Here is a 13570-nt window from a genome sequence, read left to right on the forward strand (position 1 = left end):
GAATACAGGAATCACAACTAAGGGTAACGCAGAATCGATCTGCAATGAGCTTTTATTTTCAGAATGAAACCAGTTTCTCAAGAAGTGCAAAAATATGCAATAGATTTAGATTGTGTATGGACTACATAGAAAAAACAAGTGAATGGTCTCCCTTGATCATAGAATCATAGCATTATAGTTGGAAGGGACCCCAAGGGTCATCTGGTCCAACCCCCTGCAATGTAGGAATCTAGATGGCCATCCAATCTCTGTCCCAGTGTCAAACAGCTCTTCCTGTCAGAAAATTATTCCTGATGTTTAGTTGGAATCTCCTTTCTTGTAACTTGTATGCCTTGGTTCAGGCCCTAGCCTCCAGAGCAGGAGAAAACAAGCTTGTTCTATCCTCCATGTGAAAGCCCTTTAGATATTAGAATATGGCTATCATATCTCCTCTCAGTCTCCTCTTTTTGAGACTAAACAAACCTGACTCCCTCAACTGTTTCTCATAAGGCTTGTTTTCCAGACCCTTGGTCATCTTGGTTGCCCTCCTCTGAGCACATTCCAGCATGTCAATATCCTTCTTAAATTGTGGCACCCAGAACTGGGCACAATATTCCAAGTGTGGTCTGACCAGGGCAGAATAGAGCAGTACTATTACTTCTCATGATCTGGACACTATAGTTCTGTTGATACAGCCTAGAGTAGCATTAGCTTTTTTTTGCTGTTGCATCACACTACTAAGATCCCTAGATCCTTTTCACATGTACTGCTGGCAAGCCATGTGTTCCCCCTCTTATATTTGTGCAGCTGGTTCTTCCTTGCCCAAGCGTAGAACCATTTGTCCATATTGAAATTCATTTTGTTAGCTTGGGCCCAGTTCTCCAATCTGTTACAGTCATCCTGATTCTGTCTTCTGTGTGTATACAGCCTTTATCATTTTGATCCAGAAATCCATGTGGACTAATCCCTCTGCATGGCTCCTTTCGTTGAAATTAATGAGGAGCTATTCTGGATGAGGGAGCTCTGTGCATAGGTCTCTGGCTCAGGATGACATATAACAGCAGGAGCTCATGCAGCCTTTCTGTTTTTCTTCTTTGGCTTCTAAATGGGATTGCATTTGGCGGAAAAGAGATAATGTCAGCCAAAACATTTAAAGAAGGGTTTGCTTAACTCCCAAAGAATTAGGGCCAATTCACACCATCTGCTTCTTCTTTTCTTCTGCTTGTGGTCATCTGAATCACTCACCACAAGCAGAATACACAAGGTTGGGTCACCCACTGGTGTGCTTGGCCTGTTCACATCTGGAAGGTTTGTGGTGGTGAGCAAAATGCCTGGTTTTGCTTTTGGTGAGTAGTTCAGATGACCTGTTTGCCAAGAGCATAGGTCACCACAAGAAAAGGAAATGATGGAGTAGGACCGGAGGAATCGAAAGATCACAGAATCCATAGGAAATCAAAGACCACAGCCTTTCCTGTCTGTGGTGCTTTAAGATTTGGTGGAACTCTTTCTACCATGATATCCTGATGAGTGTTGCTGGGTGAACAGAATTTGACCTTGCCCCTAAATTTGGCACTACCTGGCAGACCTCTTTTGTTCATGGCCATTGATAAGGTGGAAAGACACATCTCCAGCTATGTTTGCATCAGCTACATTTCCTCAGGTAGGAGAAACTGCAACAGTGAGCTACTGCCCACTATACCTATCCAGGAGAACTATGTCTAAGATGAATTACCGGTACTAGCTGGCACCATGCTTATTAAAATGTATATACACCTGTTTTGTTATGCTACCAGATGAATGCTAAAATGCTTTTCAAGGTATTCTGGTTTGATTTTGGAGTTCTTTCTGTGCCAGATTGGGTAGCAATGTTGCCTTATATCTGCATAATTGATCTCAGCATACCACATGGATGCAGCCAGACTTGCTCTGGTCTGCTGCAAGTCCTACATCCTGGTATCTCTCTGTTCATCTGATTGTTGCTGCCCTGAACTAGTGATAATGAAAAAGCAACCTTGAATTGCTTTTAACTGCCTTGCCAGGGATGAGGAACCTCAGGTTCTGGGGGCCAAATGCAGCCCTCTTCCAGGCCTGTCTGGCCCTCAGAACTGCAGGCCACACCCATCCTTGCCCCTGCTTTGCACTCTGGATGTTTTTGACTAGCTGGAAAGTGCCCTTGAACTCTGAGCATGGCTTTTGCTTGCCTGGCTGGAGAACAGAAAGGGGCATGTGACTATTCCTAGAAGCTAGCCTACTGAATCAAGGTAAAATTTCCAATTATAAAATTTGCATGTGGCCCTTGGAAGGTTGTCCAGAAGGAAATGTGACCCTTGGGGTTAAATAGACTTCCCACCCTGCTATGTATCCTCGAAACTGCTTTATTCCATTGTCCTTTCAGGCAGTTGATGGATGTGAAGCTCTGGCAACCTCACAGCCTCTGTGTCACCCCCATCTTCTAAAGATGCCATGATTAGCAGACTTGCAGCGTCCTTTTTATGCAACTTCATTCCTGCTGGTCTGGTAAAATAAACCCATTTCTAGTTTGCCTTTTAAGGTGTATACATTCCAAGGTGGTTTACATAAAATCAGTGAAATACCATATCAAAATTCCAAGATTTAAAAGAGAAGTAAAGGAAAGTAACCACATTAAAATTATAGCAACAAATAAAAGTGTGTGCAAGTTCCAATACTCAGCATACATGGAACCCCTTTTCTCTCTTCCACCAGCAAATCCTAAGGTCACTCTTTCATCTAGAGATATTTTCTCTCTTCTGATCCTGATCTCTTTCTCTCTAGGCCTTGATGTAAAATGGAGGTTGTCAATGCTTTTGTTTTTCCCAGTGCTTTCAAGTTGGTGCCCTCAGCAGCAGCAGCAGCATGCTGTCGAGGCCACAATTCCTGGCACTCGGGGACTTGGGATCCAGTTACATTTGCTGGTGTCATGCAGCCTCTGCAAGCCACTGTATTAAATTGACAATCTAAAAATAAAAGAGTGGGAAAAGCACAAAGTTAAAAGAAAGCCAGCTTTTAAAATTGAGGGGGGCAAGTAGGGAGGAGGAAAGAATTGCAGGAGGGATTGTGAAAGACATGCAGCAGCTCCAGAGAGAAAATCTGAATACCTTGGATGGTATTTAAATTGATGCTGTGGCTTTACTGCCTTTTTAGTTTGCACCAGCCATGTGATCTGCTTGAGTGTCTCCCAACTAATCTGCATGGAGAGCTGGGAAAGGCAAATTGAGCTGTCAGTCTTGGGCCCTTCCTCCCATCCTCCTGCTTAGAGACAACATCAGCTGCACCTTGTTTTCAAATCTGCCTATTCTCTTGATCTAGTTTGCTAGATTTCAAAGCAAGTGGAATGTCGTCTTAAGAAGCTGTTCCTATTAGTTCTCCATCAAGAGAAAATAGGCTCTCAAGACTACCGTTGGTAAGTCTCAGTAGAGCAGTTGTTTTCATAAACATTCCCAGATTTGTATAGTTTTGGATTTTCTTTTCTGGGGTTGTGAAAAGCAAAAGGTAAATTTTGTCTAGAATCTATCAACACTACATGCCAGGGGTTATTGCTGTGGATAATTAGCTCTGAATTAAACAAGTCTGAAAACGACTATGTAGCTATGTTTGTGTAACACATTATGTGACCATTGTGCAATGTATTAGGTTTTAGTCTTTTCGGGAGTGGAGGGAAATCAGTCATATTTAAATATTGGTGGAATTCACATCCCCCCCCCGTGTGATGCTTATGCTGTCATAACCACCAGGAATTGGGTGTGTTATTTATTTGAGCCATTTCTTTTGTCACTTTCCTTCTCCCCTAAACCAGGGCTTCTATCAACTTCTTCTGAGAGGCTCAACTGCTGAGTTGTTCCTCTGGAGGAGGAATCTTTCTCATGCAGGATAATTAGATTGGCTCTTACATTTCATGCATCCCTAATAATTAGAGCATAACATTTACACTTGCAGGAATGTACATGATGGAGGGGAAAGCTTTCTTCAGCTTTTTATAGCTTTGTTGTTACAAATTACTATGTCAAACATTATAGGTCACCAGTGTCACTTGAGATCACTTGATGCAAAACAATTGTCTTTTATCAACAGAATTGAATTTGAACTTATGTGATTAGCCCTGGCATTTATGAAGTTTGTCTGACCATGTGCAGAGTTCATTATTTTCATCAGCAGAGACCTTTTCCATGCAAAGTGTGTGCTCTACCACTGAGCTATGGCCCTCCCCATAATGCAGGCAGTTCATAATGGAGGCCTGACTTAGAGATTAAAAAGTCTGGTGAATACTCTGGAATCTTTGCAGCCATCTGTCCCCAGAGTGATTTTCTCCCAACTAGTCTAGCATCAGATCTGAAATCTCCTTGGGGGAGCCTTTCTGCAGAGTGCTAAATAAGCCATGGGTGGCAATAACATGTGTGTGGATAACACATGGATCTGCCACCATCACATTTAGTGTGGACCTCCATGTAAAGCAGCCTTCACATGTTCAGTTCTCATTGCAGAAGGCTCCTCCTCGAGAAACCACCACGTTCGTTATTGTTGTTGCTTTATCTTGCCTGGAAATCGTAATCCTGAAATCAGTACTCCAGTTTATTCCTCCATCATTATGGTTTGCGTAGTATGGGAGCGAGAGTATCGATTTCTCACCTGAGTGCAGAGAGCTTGTGCATGGGATTGACACAGGCATGTTAACAGGGTGGTGGAGTTAGATTCATTTCATACCTTGATTGCATTGCCAGCATACCAATGTAAGTAGGTCTGTGCTAGTGTGAAACACCCTGGGCACCTCTCATATCATAGGCAATTCATTCCACTGTTTATACTGTAGCCAGGCACATGTGCAGTCTTTGGTAGCCTAAATTAAGAACCACTTCACAAGTTACAACTGGTTGGAACAGGATCTGTATCTAACGCAGTATTCCTGTACAGACTATGATGTGTTGTTGGCCAATGGCTCATATCACTTTGATGCAGGAGTGGGGAATCTCAAGACTGGGAGCTGAATGCACCTCACCAGGCTTCTCTATCTGGCCTTTGGAACAACCCCCAACCCCCATACTCCTCAATGGCCCTGATTTGTACCCCAGTTGTTATTGTCTGAGTAGAATAAACCTTTGTGCCTTCAGTGGTAAAGGCAAACCATTGGAGAGTTACAGCTCCTGCTGTGGAAGTAGAGACCAGTACAGGAGAAACAGATTTTATGGCAGCTATGGCAGATGAAGGCATCCAGTTTTGCTGTTACAAATGCACCATGGTGTTTCTTCTCTCTCTGTGCTCCTCCCAACGGTCATTTCTCTTCTGGTCACTCCTGTGGATACATGACCTGACTGTCTGTCTCCAGGCACTGTGATTGTTTGCCAGCGATTCCCACATGGTGGGGTTAATGTTGCAAGCCTTCACAGACATCTTTAAAACACAGAGTAGGTCTTCCGATGGGCCTGGTGCCTGAAGCCAGCTCCCCATAAAGCACATCCTTGGGCATCCTGCCATCTTCCATTCTGTGGACATGATGAAGCCAGTGTAGATGTCACAGACAGGAGTGTGAACATATTGGGAATGTGGACTTGGAAGATGTTATGTACTAAGCTTGGATCCTAGAACAATACGCAAGTAGGATCCTAGAATGCAACAACTGATTGGCTTGCAGGAAAAGACCAATCAGGCTCCAGGAGGGAAGCAGAATCAGCCAATCAGACGGGACTCATTGTGTAAATACTGTATATAAAAGCCTGAGGTTTGGGGGGCAATTCAATCACTGTTTTACAAGCTGCAATAAAGAGCATGAAATCACTACAGGACTCAGAGCATATTTCAGAAGAGCACATCTTTGTTTGAGTCCCTATCTTGGTGTATGAAGCCCAAAGTTTTCCTGATGCAGTGCATATGGAAGACGTTGAGATGTCACTCCTGGCATGTGTAAATTGCCCACAACTCACTTCCATAAAGCAGTATGCTCAACACACAAGCCTGGTAGTCCTTCATCTTGGTATTGGTCATTAGCATCACATTCTCCCATACCCTTTTGGAGAGGCGAGCCATTGCCGTAGCTGCCTTAGCAATACACTTGTCAAGTTCAGGGTCAATTGAAAGGTTGCTAGTTATGGTGGAGTCCAGGTAGACAAAATCGTCTACCATCGCAAATCTGTGACCACTAATGCTGATGCATGGTGTGTTGGTCCTGACCCAGGACGTTGGTCTTCGTCAGGCTGGTGGTAAAGCTGAACTTCCTGCAAGCTTGGGCAAAATGGTTGATGAGTCTCTGTAGAGCTTCCTTGGAATGTACTGTCAAGGCTGCGTCATCTGCAAAAAAAAATCTCATGGATAAGGAACTGCCACACTTTCGTCCTGGCATGGAGACGTGCTAGGCTTAACAGACCCCCGTCACTCTTTGAATGGAGGTACACATCATCTCTAGTCAAGCTGAAGCCATGTGAGAACAACAGGGAAAAGAATGTGCTAAAAAGAGTTGGGGCGAGAACACAACCCTGATTCACACTGTGAAATTAACCCTTGAACTCCAATAATACCTCTTGCTTGTCTGGATGGAGGTTAGAGAGGGTGTGTCTATAAATTACAAAGGTAAAAATTGCATTAATTGCCTCTCCCACTTTTGCCCTTGGCCCCACCCACTACTGGCCCTTGGAAAGTTGCCCAGAATTTAATGTGGCCCTCAGGCTGGAAAATGTTCCCCAACCTTGCTTTAGGGGATTTCCCTAATTTATGAAAGAGAAATATATCAATGGGTATTATCCATGATAGTTAAATAAACTATCTCTGAACATAGAGGTTTTATCTCTAAGATCCAGATGCAAGGGATTTGTCAAAAGCATCTGCCGGATTCTGTTGAAAGATAAAAGAAAAAGAAAAAAAGGTAAAGGTAAAGTAGGATTCTGTTAAAATTCAATGCTGGACTACATGGATGTTTGTTTTGATGGTCTCAAGATGATAAATGAAAAGTAATTTGAGTGAAGGTTAATTGTCAGTAAATTAACTGTTCATTTGGGTAGGTGCCAAGGGATGTGAATCATACCCTAGGGCAGGCCTAGTCAACATGATGACCTCCAGATGTCGTCAGACTCCAACTCCCATCGGCCCCAGCCAGCATAACCAGTGATTGGGGCTGATGGGAGCTGGAGTCCAGCAGTGTCTGGAGTGCACCAAGTTGACTACCCTATACTTGGACTATAATTCTAACCATATTCACTGAATGTCCACTGACATCAGCAGGCTAATGAGCCCAGTCTGTCCCAGCACAGGTCCCACTTGGGCCTGTGAGGCAGTTTTCCTTAAACCATGCCCACCTGACATCATAGAGATGAAACTGGATTGGCTGCACATGAGCTAGTGGAGGTGACTTCAAGCCTTCATCTGATGTCAAAATGATGTGAGGTGACTGACAGGTTGTTGCCAAAGTTGGCCCTCAGGGGTGAGAACAGATGAGGATACAGCCTGCTGAGCCAAAAAAAAAGTTCCCCAGTCCTGGTGGAGGAGATAACTCAAGCTCAGACTTGTGATTGGGCTCAGGCTCTGCATGGAAACTAATTTACATTAAGTTGCCCAGTATGTAATTTCTCATCTTATGTTTACTGTTCATTGAGCCCAATAAGTCATTATTTGAAGTACTGCATTAAAATCCATTAAGTACCTCTTAAGCCTCTGCAGCTACATTTTAAAATTGATGAGATATTTTCTTGCAGACATTCCAGCACCTTAAGTGGTTAGAGAAATACTGATTTACAGTGTCAGTACATTAATGGGCAGGCAACCTTGTATGTCCGTATTCTCTTATGACCTGAATAGCCTTGTTTAACCTAAATCTGAAGCCTAGTTACAGCCCTCCGGTAGTCATTTTAGGTGATGTCAACTCCCCAATCTAGTCCACAGTGGTAGGTTAGGAATTCTTTGGGTGTATCGGCCGCTTCATCTAGCTTTGGGCATGTGAGAGGAAAAATTACAGGTTAGTTAAGGCATTCAAAAAGGAAAGAAATGCAGCATAATTGGATCAGGTCATTATGATCAGTCGCACTGAAACCAGCTGAACGGCATTCTGGGAAGTTGGGCTGTGTTGCAAATTCCAGGAGAAGAAACAGGAGGGGCAGTGAGAGCTGTAAACGTGTTCTGCGCAGAGCTTTGGTTTTGAAATGACAGAAACATTTTTTTTAGATTCGACTGAGGCAGCAGATGTTTAGTTGCTACTGCATCTGGGGAAAGCAAAACACAGTTTAGCCTTTTCTCGCTTGAGTCAGCATAATAAACTCAAGTTGCATTGGAAAAAAAGAGCTACATGGTTGGTACATTTAAGAGGAATGGTACATTTAGAGGTGGATCTGTAGAGGTACATTTAGAGTACTGTACTTGTAGTGGCAAGGCATTTGCAGCCACTACAGGTTTTATGGAATGTGAGTGTGGTTTTTCTGAGCTGTGGTACGTGCAGGTCTGTCTCTCTGTCTTGTCTCCTCCTTACATGGCAGATTGTCTCCTTTGCAGTTAATTAGTACTGCAGTGCAAAGAAAACATTATGGCTAACCTATATTCCAGGTTTTTAACATTTTGTATTGTCCAGGTGGCTTGCAATAAAAAACTTTAAAAACAACAACAACACTGCCCAACAGTATAACAGAGCACAATAAAAAAAACAAAAACGCTAAAAGAGTGAGAGACAATTTTGCTTGCATACCAAATGTGTGTGGTCTGGCATGAAGACAAAGTGATGGGAAAAGCTTCACTAGTTGGATGTCTGTGGCTGTTTATGCACTCTTGTTTACTCTGCATCCAATGTGTGTCCCACCACTGGCTTGTGAAGCAGTATATACATGACTTTACCACAATCTATATCTGTCTTTTATCTGTCCTGTTGTTTCTTATGAAATACTGTACTGTTTTCATGCATTTTCCTCAAACCAGCTTTGATCAAAATTTTAGATAAAAAACAACCAAGCTGCATTGTAAGCTAGTAATGTGTGCACAGCCTCTGTTTTAGGCTGTTGTTAAAACCATACAAGAAGGGACAAAAAGAAGTCAGTGACCCTGTTTTAAAGGTTTAAGGCTGCATACACTCCTATAGCCACTGAACCTGGGTGCTGGCCTCCTTGAGCTCCGTGGGACTTACTTACAAGTAAACAACTACAGGACTATGCTTTAAATGAAATTTAAAAACCCTGCCCATCACTTACTGTGCAAATTAGGTGCAATCATTAGCATATCTAATTTTAGAATTGGAAGGTATCCCACCATCATTCAAGTTCTAAGCCTTATTCTTAAGGCAAGACTCTTTGCGCTTTGTAAACTTTTGAGGCACAGGTATAGACTTTTGTAAGTAAGTTAAATAAGTACCCTCCCTCAAATCAAATATGCTAACATTCTGAACAACCTCCTACTTCACACAATCAAGAGGAGAAGTGTTATATCACCTGCTAATGTCTGTGGTAAATCAAGTCACAATGGCAGTTGCACAACTGGCAACCCTACCACAACCCCAGTTTTGGCATCATCCCACCTCACCCTGCCCCATATTTCATGCTCCCTCCAATCGTATCTTGTTAGTTGCTCATTGCTCTGTGGGTGTAAGGATAGTGCAATCATGATTATAAATAAATAGGTGACTGCATTCCAGTACTAGGAGCAGGGAGCATGTAGTAGCACAAACCTTTGCTTTTGAAAAGGTTCATGAAGTCAGTTGCTGGATCTGCAAAACAAAGCATCCTTGATGGTGATTGCCAAGGGAAATATCTCGTTTTTGGGGGACAGACCCAGTAAGGGCTAAACCACTCCTAAGCGTGTCTCAATTTCCAGAAGGACAACTGTGCTGGTGTTGCAGCAAAAACAACAAAAAGAGTCTTGTAGCACCTTGTAGCAAATGTAAACATGTTTTCATGTAACATATAATTTGGGCCTGAGAAAGAGGAGGAAAGGGAATGCAGTAAGGAGAGGCCTTGTTTGCATGGCACATTAAACTATAGTTGAAAACAAGCAATGGTTTAGTGTGAATGTGCAGCATTCTGATGCATGTTCCTGAAAAGTTCTGCTGGTGCTCCCCCCAGCTTTTACTGCTGCTACACCACCAGGGAGCAAGCCAGAGTCTGACCTGTCATGATAACAACCGAACCTGTGCTTGTGGTTTATTTCTCTCTAAACAAACCTTGAGTAATAAGCTAAGAACAAACCTTGGTTATTGCTCAAGGTCTTTTGAGGGGGGAGAAACAAACCACAGGCCTGGGTTTGGAAATCAAGTCAAGCCACGCTTGTTTCTTGGGCGGAAGTAGGGGAGGGAGCAGAGTGAGAACTTTTCAGCAGCATGAAGAAGCAGGCTGCGTGTTCACACAAAACCATGTTTTTACCTGTGGTTTAATGTGCCATGTGAACGAGGCCTTTGCTTATTCCACTCACTTTCCTCTGCTTTCTCAGGTCCAGGTTATGTGTTGCATACAAACATGTTTACATTTGTCTGTCTTCTGTTAATCTACCAATGGTTTAGTGTGCTGTTTCCACCAGGTCAGAGTTGGGTCAAGAAAGGGCGAGGGTCAAACTAGATGTGGTCTTCTGCATTTCACAAATAGCTGGGGGGTGGGTGGAATATTGGGTATTGTGCTCTGGTCCCTTTCACCAATCTAAATCCATTTCCTTCCTATCCTGAAGATGCTGTTTCCCCTGTAGAGCAGGTAGCACCTTCAGGGACCAGTGATGGAAAGGCTTTCATAAGGCACCAGAACCAAGACCCAGTTTGGGCTTTGTTTTTTCAGTGCAGGAAATCCAATCACGGATCTCCTGCCTTGTCTCGTTGGACCTTGCTGCTGATTTTAACCCTCCCAAACATTGCATAAAGAGATGAGATGATAATGGTCAAAGAAAAGGCTTTGCAGAAGAAGTAGGTTTTAAAACAAGGAGAAACAGCCTGATGGCTAAATTGCTGCAACTGCCTAGGGAGAAGCATGGCAGAAGATGTGAATGAGTGAGCCAGTGGAGGAGAGATCAGAAAAGGGCTGACATAGAGAGATGAGTAGGAGCAAACTATAGAAAAATAGGAGGAGAGCTTTTATACAGTACTAAAAGTCAAGCCATGTGGATGATGACAGATGTGGACCTGCCCCTATCACATGTAACGCAGGGTGTGGTAGAGTGTGATTTAAACCAGAAAAGGTGTGTGTGTGTGTGTTTTGCTGAACCTTCTCCCACCCCCCTCCATGCAGTCAGTTCCCCTTCTGTAAGCTTTCTCAGAGCTGGGCTCTGGAGGTGAGCATGGTTGAAAGAAAAACAAGGAAGGGTTAGTACCTCCCAGTACCTGTGCAGTCCTTTTGCACTTTAAATGGACAGGTGTGTAGCCACCTGTCATGGATGCTTTAGTTGAGATTCCTGCATTGCAGGGGTTGGACTAGATGTCCCTCCAGTCCCTGCTATCTCTACAGTTCTATGATTCTATGAGATCACACCCTTCACTCTTTCCTGCTTTGTGTGTGAATGGAGCAGAACCATGGGCCTACTGCTGTCCTGTGTGCTCAGGTGCACTTTTATCAAAGACCCTAGCAACAATCATAGTAAGAGCCGTTTGACAGTGGAACAGACTCCCAAGAGAGGGGATGGACTCTCCTTCCTAGCAGTGGTTGGATGGCCGTCTGCCATGTATGATATAGCTGAGATTCCAGCAGTGTTGGGAGTTGGTCTAGATCAGGGATGTCCAACTCCCAGTAGGCTGTGATCTACTCACAGTGTAAAAAAACTGGCAGTGATCTACCCATTGTTGTTGGATGGACCAAAGTTATTGCCTTTTTTTAGGAAGCCAAAGTTGTTGAGCTTTCTCCCCCCCCCTTTTTTTTTTGTTTTTGGAAAGGCAAAGTTGAGGGGCCAGAGATCTACTAGGAACACCCAGCGATCTACCTGTTGGACATGCCTGGACTAGATGACTGTCTTTGAGGTTTTTCTCTTCTTCGTTTGCTTGGGGGTAATGGCAAACAAGACAATTATTTTTAGACACAATGTGAAACGTGCTCATGAGCTGAGCGAATGGCAGTTCTGTTATCATTTATCTCCTTCAGAAATAGTGATTAGTCATATACAGTCTGCAGGTATCAAAATTTGTTTACACTTGTTTTCAGATGCAAAGTTGATTAGTCTAACATTGTGCTATGTGCAATTATTTTCAGAAGGGTTACAGAGGAAGCTTTTGTATGTACGTTTCAGATGAAATGGTGAGATTACATATGTAAACTGACTTCATTACGAGCTATTGGGATTGCTCACCGGTGGCTGTTGCTTTCAGATGCAATACCAAGATAACTCACTCTGAAGCATATTTCACATAACTAAAATACTGTGTGAAGATCTGCTGGGTTTCAACCTGAGGATGAATAAAATACATGCTCTGCTTTGGGTGGAGAACATATTAAAAACACCTGGAGATGTGAAGGTATTTTCAGTAAAATCATTAAGTTTTTGTTATACCCCTCCTACAATTTTTGAAAACAACACACCTGAGATATTTATTCATTTTTGCCTATGACAAGTGTCATTATTAGAAGAATATTTCAGAACAGCTTTAGGTATGATAAATGACTAGTATTTCTCTGAGTTAATATCTCCCCATGGTAAGCATGTACTATAAGTGAAGCCAGCTGTAACCATGGCCTTATGATTTCATTGGCTGAGGCAAGATTATTACATCACAAGACTTTTTTGCCATTCAGGGTAGAGATTACTGCATCTGAGAGTAACAGTTCTAATCCCTCCTCTACCAAGATCATTGGATAGTCCTCTAGGTGCAAGTTATTATTCTCAAGCCACAGCTTCCCATTTGTAAAATGGGAATAACAGTGCTGGTTGTTGGAAAGATAAATTGCACAATATGGTAATTTCAGAGGTTGTAAGAATAATATCTTTGCATTTTTAACCTGGTAAAATAAATTGCAACCCGGCATTTCAGAGGAAGATGGTGCCTGAGAATGATGCATACAGTTGAAATGAAGCTGGGTTGTGATCAATCAGACTCCATTCATTTTCTTCCTGTTGTATAAAGTAAGTTGCAGATAATTATGGCCATAGCCACATTAACAAGGTAGCTGATAGAGCCAGCTGCCCAGGGGTTCCATCATTGCATTGCACCTCTGCTTTAATTTCTTCAACATCAGTGAGTTTCTAACCCTCAGGGTTGTGCAAAAAAAAGGTTTCAAAAGTGTGAGCTGTGTCTACTAAAGTCTCAGACAGCCTCAGCCTTTGATCCTCTTCAACACAGATGCTTGGCGCTCTCCCATATCTTATCCCCCCCCACCCCCTGCCTGACTTGCCCTTATCCGTATCCACATTTTTAAACCAATAGAGTACATAAAACTCTGAGCTGGATTTTGGAAATTTGGTTGCATGTATGCTTTTAATGTAAAGTTAGAGGTCATTATATCTGGGGAGAACCCTTCCTTCAATTACTGTCCCATTGCCTCCACATGCATATTATTTATGCATCTTTACTCACAAGTAAGTCTCACAGAACTCAAATAAATGTGTGCAGGATTAGAAGCCTAATCGGATCAGTAAACATTTTTTTTTTGCTTTTAACAAATTAGTATCCTTTCAGAAAGAAATATTTTGCCTGCACTAAAGTCCTTGGAAA

The 13570-nt window shown here is 42.8% G+C and overlaps 1 protein-coding gene across 10 annotated transcripts in view; it reads left to right on the forward strand.

Annotated features, from left to right (window-relative positions):
* Positions 1-3227: 3227 nt before the first annotated feature.
* Positions 3228-13570, forward strand: part of RAF1 (Raf-1 proto-oncogene, serine/threonine kinase) — a 68332-nt gene continuing 57989 nt past the window's right edge. For 3 of the 10 annotated variants that reach the window (XM_083429147.1, XM_083429169.1, XM_083429137.1), the window contains exon 1: positions 3242-3400. The gene's annotated coding sequence lies outside the window, so the exon portion shown is untranslated. Of the gene's footprint in view, positions 3401-13570 lie in introns of all 10 variants that reach the window. The other 7 variants (XM_083429140.1, XM_083429151.1, XM_083429142.1 and 4 more) reach the window with 6 other exon arrangements.

Source organism: Podarcis tiliguerta (genome assembly GCF_965153285.1).
Source record: "Podarcis tiliguerta genome assembly, chromosome: 2".
In the NCBI taxonomy this organism is placed as follows: Eukaryota; Metazoa; Chordata; class Lepidosauria; order Squamata; family Lacertidae; genus Podarcis; species Podarcis tiliguerta.